Source organism: Amyelois transitella, chromosome 8 (genome assembly GCF_032362555.1).
Source record: "Amyelois transitella isolate CPQ chromosome 8, ilAmyTran1.1, whole genome shotgun sequence".
In the NCBI taxonomy this organism is placed as follows: domain Eukaryota; kingdom Metazoa; phylum Arthropoda; class Insecta; order Lepidoptera; family Pyralidae; genus Amyelois; species Amyelois transitella.
The window spans coordinates 3,539,375-3,546,320 of record NC_083511.1 but is presented as its reverse complement, the minus strand read 5'-3'; positions in this window follow the sequence as shown (position 1 = coordinate 3,546,320).

The following is a 6,946-nucleotide window of genomic DNA, read 5'->3' as shown; positions in this document are numbered from 1 at the left end:
CTGCAGTCTATGATCTAATTGTTCCAATGCCCTTAGGATGCAGTCCTTGATGGCAGCTGACCAGTACTTTGTTGGGCAAAGATTAAAGAACTTGATAGAAGGGTTATTCATTTATAGACGGGAAAGTTTTTTCAATTTCAGGAAATGTTCTTTTCTTTATGATAATATTAAGATGCTTACTATATACATTTATCTCATCACAACGTTTTCGATACTAAACTCAGCTTTTTAGAGTCTCAATGTAAATAGTAATATAAACTTCATTAAAAGTTTTGATCAAAAATTGAAGCGAGAAAAAAATTTTGAAAGATAAAGCATGACGGTTTGGTTTTAAGAAATATTAGTGAAATAGACATCGTAGTGTTAAAATATTTTGTTTCTAAGAACGATTATAAGTAGAACAATCCAAAACCATATCTCACTGTGGTTCACAAACTTAAAAAAAAACATTGATCCTCTGTTAAAATGAACTATTGATTCTATATCGAGACACGGCTATGAATAGTATTTTATATGACTTTTTATCACATGTCGGGTATGTCGCGAGCCCTTAGTGTAATTATCACGGGACTGGTATTTCAAACTTTGTAATTAAGAAAAAAGTGGCTCCAATGCAGCATCTGCTTGATACATAAAGAATGGCATAAAGGTAGTCAGACCGATTACTTTGCCGTTGGATTAAAAAATCAAGTCAATATTTTTTTTTTACTTCTCAGTTTTTTTCTAGATAGTTTATTTATTTATTTATTTTCGGGCTCTTAGTAATCTCTCGTACCGGTTAATTCTCCAGTAAGGTTAAGATGGTAAACTATTTCGTAAATTTCAGACGTTCGTATATTTGATTAACTTTGTCGAAAAAAAGAATGTGGCCTTTCAGTTTTTCAAGGCTGTTGGCTATTTAATATAGACGTGATTATATGTATTCACATTTTGTACATAGATTATTATAAAATTTGACATTCAGAGATGAGACGAAAAATTATAACATAACTTGTGTAACAATCTACTTTTTTATGAATTTTTTATACCTATATCTCTTTTGTGATGATAAATAAATCCAACTCCATTAAATACATATCCAATTTCTTATGCAGCGAAACGGACCGTTTGCACTTGTTCTCCACTGGTTAGCAAATAAGAATTCAAATCCGAACAGATAGCGGCAACAAATCAAGACCGCCGTCAACACGTCTGAAATTCCCGGAAAAAAACGCTCCCAAACTACCATTAAGCCCAACAAAGTGCCGTGGACGTCATAAAATATATTTTCCGAATTTTCCGATAGTCAAATTGCAGCATCGGCGGCGGCCACAAATCTTTTCCGATAAATTTTGCCCAGCTATAGTACTATTTATGCAAACTCACACCTTATTCGCGCAATAAAGTCGATTTTCAATTTGTTACCCATTGAACGCTTTGGGGCGTAAAAGAACAATTGGTGTCATATTAAATTCAATGTGTTGTTTGCTGAAAAATACTTTTTTAAGTGAAATACGAATAACAAAGAGTATTTAATTTATTTTTAGTAGGTACCTACACTCAGAACTTCGAGGTGGCTAAAATAATTCTTTATTTTAATTTTTACATCCAACTTGAATCTTATGAGATGTTTTGTTGTTTATTAATGTAATTTATTAATTATTATAAGTTTTAGCCATAAACGTATAACTACAAAAAGAGCAATGATGCAGTTTTATCAGTACAATAAATAACGCAAAAAAATATTTTTTTGCCATTTTAAAACACATTACAGATTGCGGAAAAACGCACGGATCTTAAACTTTCGAGTTTAAATCGTAGCATCCGAGGTCCGGCCCGTCGCAAATGCATTTTGTGAATTATGCCCCGCAAATGTGGTGATTGTGGCTTCCCGGTTAGACGAATTCTGTGCACCTGTGCTTCTGAGCGACCTCCACTGGAAACTGTTTGAACATGTCTGCCGTGGCATTTTGAGGATTTTTCGTTTGCTCAAGGTTAAATTTACTGTATTATACTCGTATGTCTTTCTATTTTCTATCATAAAATTTTATAGTTTTATTACATCAGGGGTTTTCTTTAGATGTAGAAGTAAAATATGTATTTGGCTTATTTTGAGATAGGCTATCTGTATGTAGCTGTTACTCGGCTCAGGAAATAAGCTGAATAGTTTTTTTTTACTAAGTGTTTTTCATAAATATTTAACTATTGAGAAATCGAATCGAAAAACAATACCGATATTGTTTCATCTGTACAATTTATTCTAACCTAAGTAAGTATATTACAAAAACATGAGTAAACATCAAAGACTTACTTAAAGCTTTATAGATACAATCGACAGTATGACGTGCCAAAAGTGGTTAAATCAGATAGTTTTATTGAGTTGTATCGTTAGGACATAGTATGATCAATTTGCTATCAAAATTATGCGGTCTTATTACACAATTCATATTTTATTGGTCCCGTTTAAAAGGCGACTGGTGCCTAAAGGCTAACGCATACTAAGCATTATTGTTATTGTAATTTTTGTTATTAAGACTTGTTAAACTTTTACTAATAAAAGTATTGAAATGGAATGAAATAAATAAACGGTATATGTTCTGGTTGCGTCTTCACCTCTTTCGGTTATTTAACATAACTTACCCACTGAAAGACTTAGTTTATTTAAATAAATAAGTAACTCTCATCTAATCTCTGCTACATTGCATTGTAAAGCACATCTTAGATCTGATTATCATCATCATCAATAATTGGATATTCCAAAGAATTAGTAAGCAATGATGTATAATATAATACATACATATATAACATCACGTCTATATCCCTTGCGGGGTAGACAGAGCCAACAGTCTTTAAAAGACTAATATACCACGTTCAGCTTTTTGGCTTCATGATAGAATAATAGAATTGAGATTAAAATAGGGACAGGTTGCTAGCCCATCGACTAAAATAACAATACCAAGTTTATAAGCCTATTTATATATATTTCTTAGTCGCCTTTTACGACGTCCATGGGAAAGAGAAGAAGTGTACCTATTCTTTTATATTGTACATTCAAAAATAATGTACAGTATAAACGGTTTAATATGTAAACATTCCAATATAGTAACTAATCACTGTATCTATCACTGTATCTATCACTGTATCTATCACTTTATCAATGACTTTGAATATCAAAGGCCTTTTTGGTCAATCATCCTTATAGATTTTACCAAAAAAAAGAGTCATATTTTTAAATATGTATGTCTAGAACCAGGAGTATATGAATTCCAATATACGTCGAGCTTTACCACTGAAAGTGAGAGGTGCTTGTTCAATCTATGTTCAATCGGTTTGTGGTTGCCATTTTATTTGTCACGTCTGGTTTGACACCGCAGGTATTTCTGTTCGAATCCGTCGTACCAAAACCTTGATTTTAACAATGTTTAATGTCGTTTATGAATTAGATCTAAGATAAACATGAATCTCGCAATAAGTTCTGTATACATTTGTAATATTACTGATATTTAAGGCTCTTGAAATATTATGAGAATCAAGTGGTCGGACAATGATCTAACTAGGTCAGATCTTGATGAAGGTCAGGCGGGAGTCACGTTGTTTAAATTAACCATTTAACCAAATGCCTATAAAACTTATTCCCAGAAATAATCACCAGGAAAATTATTAAATCGATTCCAAAAAGCAAGTGTAGGAGAAGCGGTGGAAAAAATACTGAAAAACTTGACGGAATTGAATAAAAGGAAAACATATATCAAAAACGCTTTCAGAAGTCACTGCAGGTGTGCTTTTAATAAATTAACGAATAGTGTACACGAAATGGTGGCCAATCAGCTAAATAACACGTTAAAAATGAATGGTCGTGCATGTTGCTCTGTTATGAGTGATTGTTTGCGTGGGATGTAATGTTTTATTAAAAGGAGTAGGTTTTTAGTGATTAAAATATTGGCATTGAATACATTTTGGTACATTCTTATAGAAGGCAAGATGTCTAGTCATATTGCGAAGCTACATCTCACTACGACTGGCATATGACATAATTCAATAGATTTTAAAATACCTACATGTACAAAATACCCTCCCGGCACGTTAAGTCTTATTACAGAAATGTCCAGTCGGTTGTTAAAACACGATAATATCTAAACAAAATGAGTTTTTGCAAGAAAAATAAACGGATTTGAATACAAAATGGCCGCGGTAATAAATGTTCAAAGTCTAAACGAGCTGCATGGCGCGCCGTAGACAATATATGACACAATATTTCCTAAGTTCCGAAGTAATATGGAGTTAGTCACGGTAGCTAGGAAAGAATGTTCTCCAACTTTGTCCAGTGAAGCCTGAACTGATAGTATGGCGTGTGAATAAACCATGTTCGAATACAGTGTCTAGAGAATTTTACATTCGACTGTTATGGAATCTAACTCTGAGTTCAAAACCGGCGATGTATCGACCAAAAATGAACTGTTTCAAATTTCACAACACAAGTTTTACTTTTGAATGAAAATATTAAATATAAAGTAAATACTAAGTATTTTTGGTTGTAATACTAGAGATATTCTGAACTGTTTAAGCATAACAAGCAAGAGGCTGTGAATATAACTGGATACAAGCGATTAAATGAAGGAAAAATAGGGAAAAGAGTATTAACATATTATTCCATGAACTCAAGTATGCAGGGTTCCTGTCAAGGAAAGAGAACAATGAAGTACCTAGTCACTACCAACTTGGCGTGATTTTATGTTTGTAGTCTACCCAAATCCATTGTTGTTCCAAGAACATTTCGAGAGAACACCAGATGGAACTTGTGCCATAGAATGGTCTGTCTTGTCTCAACGCCATTGTGACAGACGCCAGGCAAACTCGGGACTTGGCGAGTTCAGGCCAAAGGTGCCATCGTAAACAAAGTGTAGCAAAGTTTTAATTGCACCAGATTGCAGCTCGAAGCGGCATGTTCCAATTTCGCCACGGTTTTAATTGACTACACAATTGATGTTGTTATGTCATGTTGAAATGTATCAACTATTTTGTAGAAAATAATGTAAGAACATTGGAAATAACCCAATGCCTTGTACAAATAAATAGGCTTAATATCCATATATAATTAACACTGTTTTTACTTGCGTTGAATGGTGTGTTCAATAAGATAATTCATAGGACTCTTGTAAAAATGTAAAATATTAGCAAAAGAATCACAGTTTCTAGCTAACTGTATGCCGTTTTGCTTAACAACTTTGATTCTAACATTAACGACAGTTTGTTTCATAATCCTTTTTTTTTCTCGAGACTTAGTTACAAACAAAAATGTTATTTAATTTAAAAAGAACATGTTTGGAAACACCATACCTCCCTTCTCAGTTGTACAAATGTTTATTCCAAACTACAGATATGAAAATATTAATCATGTTGTTTTTTTATTGTACCCAAACAAAACCATAGTCAACTAGGAATAAGGCATTGCTCCGCTATTGCCGTGGCACAGTGCTCAAACTGATGCTAGTCATTTGAGAAATAGAGTTTTCGGTTGTTATTTAGTGCACCAAACTTGCGCTGCACCGGTTGTTTATGCCTTTTGAATGTTTAACACTATGATGTTTAATGAAGTGTTTTGTTAATAGCAATAACAGCTTTGAATCTCCTTTGCATTTCACACACACATACAAATAGTACGTCCATATAGTTTCTAATTAATAGCGAAAACCAAATTAAGACATCACTGACCTGTAAAAAAAAACCTTATTTTCCTCACATACACTTTATATGTACCCGAAACCGCCGAGCTTGTATGAAGAGAGTTATGAATGTGGATGAAGCGAAGGAAGTATGCAGAGATCGTGGCAAGTGGAAAGAGGTAGTCTCTGCCTACCCCTCCGGGAAAGAGGCATGATTTTATGTATGTATGTACACTTTATATTACATTTGCGTATTAAATTTAATGGTCGTCGCTGTATAAAACTTTACCTACAAATTAAACTCATTATAAACAATTAAGTATATTAAACGACATATTAGTATTGTAATATCTTAGCGAAATTGCTTGCAGACAGCAAGTGTAGCGGCTCGCTCCAGTTCCCAGCCTTTGTCGCATACTCTTTGTGACTTGCCTATCTGGATCACACTACCTTGTAGGAGCTGGTCTAATTGAGAAGAGTTTCGACATTATTTATACAATGAAACGATATGATATTTGTAAGCATTTAGTAATTAGCAACAGTTGGTAAAATAGTATGGTGCCCGGTTATAATGCGAGATGTGCATTAAAGGCATAGGTTCAAATCAAACCTCGGCTATGTACCGATGAAAATTTTTGAAGTTTACATTAGTTTGAATACTAACCGATGATCTTTCGGCAAGGGAAACATTGCGAGTGCACCTGCACATCAAGCAACTGGATGTGTAAACATGATCGATCCAATACGAGCTAGGTTTCCCTGCAAAGGTTGTAGTAGTCATATGGGAGCTGTTCGTGTAAAAACTTCATTCAATCCAGAATACATGGCCTTACTAGAATGGTGAAGATGCAACCAGGACTAAAGCCAGGGGGAAGAAGAAGACATTTTATCACTTGGACCACCGCCAAAAACAAACCTCCGCGTAGAGCCAGCAAAATAAGCTCGACCTTGCTTTCTAATAGGCGATCATACCGATCTATATAATTTTAATGAGCCAACTCAAGGCGACCTGATTGCCAAGATAAATACATTTGTACCTAATTACTATCGCTACTTGTGACAGATGATATCTCGTACTATCTATTTCGGTCTATTTGTTTGATGGTATCAGATATTGCTTAACCAATAGATTCTATAGACTGTTATGTAAGAAACTAAAGTCGCGTTATTAAATATCATTTCTTGTTATTTGCGGTTTATTATGGAGTGTTTACAAGGGTCAATATATATTTACAATATTGTTTTACTTACGTACAACATAATTATATAATTTATTATGAAAGTTAATTTTATTTTTGTTTACT